The sequence below is a fragment of the Lactuca serriola genome, chromosome 8 (genome assembly GCF_051521515.1).
Source record: "Lactuca serriola cultivar US96UC23 chromosome 8, Lser_US96UC23_V15, whole genome shotgun sequence".
Lineage (NCBI taxonomy): Eukaryota > Viridiplantae > Streptophyta > Magnoliopsida > Asterales > Asteraceae > Lactuca > Lactuca serriola.
Genome location: NC_136415.1, coordinates 256,143,722 through 256,145,657, shown reverse-complemented (window position 1 = coordinate 256,145,657; position 1,936 = coordinate 256,143,722). Strand labels below are relative to the sequence as shown.

General features: G+C 31.3%; 1 long non-coding RNA gene across 1 annotated transcript; it reads right to left on the bottom strand.

The window, feature by feature from the left end:
* Positions 1-735: 735 nt before the first annotated feature.
* Positions 736-1,492, bottom strand: LOC145069118 (uncharacterized). The gene is made up of 2 exons (XR_013689299.1): positions 1,267-1,492; positions 736-1,107 (listed from the first exon to the last, which is right to left on the bottom strand). It is a non-coding gene; the product is annotated as an uncharacterized LOC145069118 (long non-coding RNA).
* Between the last annotated feature and the right edge of the window lie 444 nt (positions 1,493-1,936).

Below are 1,936 nucleotides of genomic sequence, written 5' to 3'. Positions count from 1 at the left end.
AGAAGAAGGGGGATTATAATAAGGTAACATGTACAAAATATTTCATGAGTTTATAAGTGTGCCTCAAACGTAGTTTCCTAAGAAAATGACTTATAAGAATATGTTTATTAGACATTAGTTAAAATAATGAACAATTGTGTATTTCTTCGCCACTCCAGATAGAATTCTAAAGTTCAAACTTTGTGGGTTTCATTCGATGTATGACCAATATAAATTCACAATGTAGTTGTAAAAGAAAATGCTTAGTATCATTGTCAAAAACAAACACTTTCCCCCAAACCTTACAAAATCAGGGGGTCACAATAGGTGATGGAAAACCCATTTTATGTAAAAATATGTATTTTTTGAAATGATATTTTTTGAATAAATTATATAAGATTAATGGTAAAATGTGTACAAAAAGTTTGATAGTAAAATGTAAACAAAAAATAGTTTAATGGTATAATGTGTATATAATATACAATAAAATCCACGTCAGTAACCACATGGCATGCCACGTGGCAGGTGACCTACTATTACCGGTAACATAATGGTATTTGTTGAACATATGGGAAGTTTAATGATCATATGTGTAAACAAGCTATAGTTGATTGGTAATATGTGTACAAAAAAAAGTTCAATGGTATTTTTTTACAAGTCTAATACTTAGTTACTCTTACAAGTCATTTTCCCATAAGCAAACAACAAAGATGACAACCCCAAATGAAAAATGAATCATCAAAAGAAAATCAGTGATGAACAACAAAAGCAAAAATATATGAATTATGATTGCTTCAAAATGAGCATGAAAACATCCAAGAAAGGTAAATGACTTTTGCAACTATGTGGGATTACACTTGAAAGCAAAGAAAAAAGTAACAATTAGTGTAATTTTCCTTAGAAACTAGAGAACGAGAGAGAAATTGAGAGGTCCAAGCGCCATTAATATAGAGATAGCCAACGATTGTTTATTGATGCATATTGGTGTTCTCGAATCCCACAGTAGTTGAATGTCTAGATGAACGGACAGCCCCAAAAAGATTCCAAACAACACCAAATCCCACCTTCATATTAGTTGGCCCTGAAACCCCAAATGTTGATGCATTGAAAATACTTCGAAGGCTGTTCCTAGAATAAATACACAAGATACCACAAGTAAATAAGTCTAGCACATTGCATAAATCAATAATAAAATCGTAAGATGCAACTCTGAGCAAACAAACTAAACCACATTAGATTAGAACAAATAAACATTTATGATGCTGTTTGACTAAAAAACACTATTACTATATGTCCAAAACCCTGCAAAAAATATCAAATGAATCGATTCCAGTCGACATGGGTGAGATTTTGGGGTCACTAAAAAAGGTTCTGAATTCGCTTTTTCTATGTGCTGTGATGGTTAGCGGCGGCGGGTAAGGGAGTGGATGTGGGCGTTAGGTGATGGCAAAGAACTGCCGCAAGGAACCGCCGTCAATGGTGAGGTGGTTGATTTGGGCGTTCGGAGGTGGGTTTTCACTTTTCACTGATATTTATAATTATTTGGGGAAACCTAAACGGGGAAAGAGGGAGAATTTGGGGGGGAATTCAAATTATTTGGCGCAATTCAATTTTTTTTTTGGAGGGTGTTGAAAATAATTAAAGTTTTAAAAACGTTATTTTTTTGACATAAAATTTTCATAGTTTAATTGTATAAACTTTTATTAAAATATGAATTTTTTATAACTTTCGAGTTCCGAGATATTAGTCTAGGTACACTAATTTTTTTTTATTTACACAATTTTATTTAGAGCAATTTTTATAATTTTTAAGCTAGAAGCTTTTATCAAAATTTTAACCTTAATTTTTTTAATTCAATGTATATTACATATTGTGATTACATAGCCATTTTGTAGTTATTCTTAATTTAGATACGAAATTTCATTAGTAAATTATGTATGCAAATTTATTTTGAAGC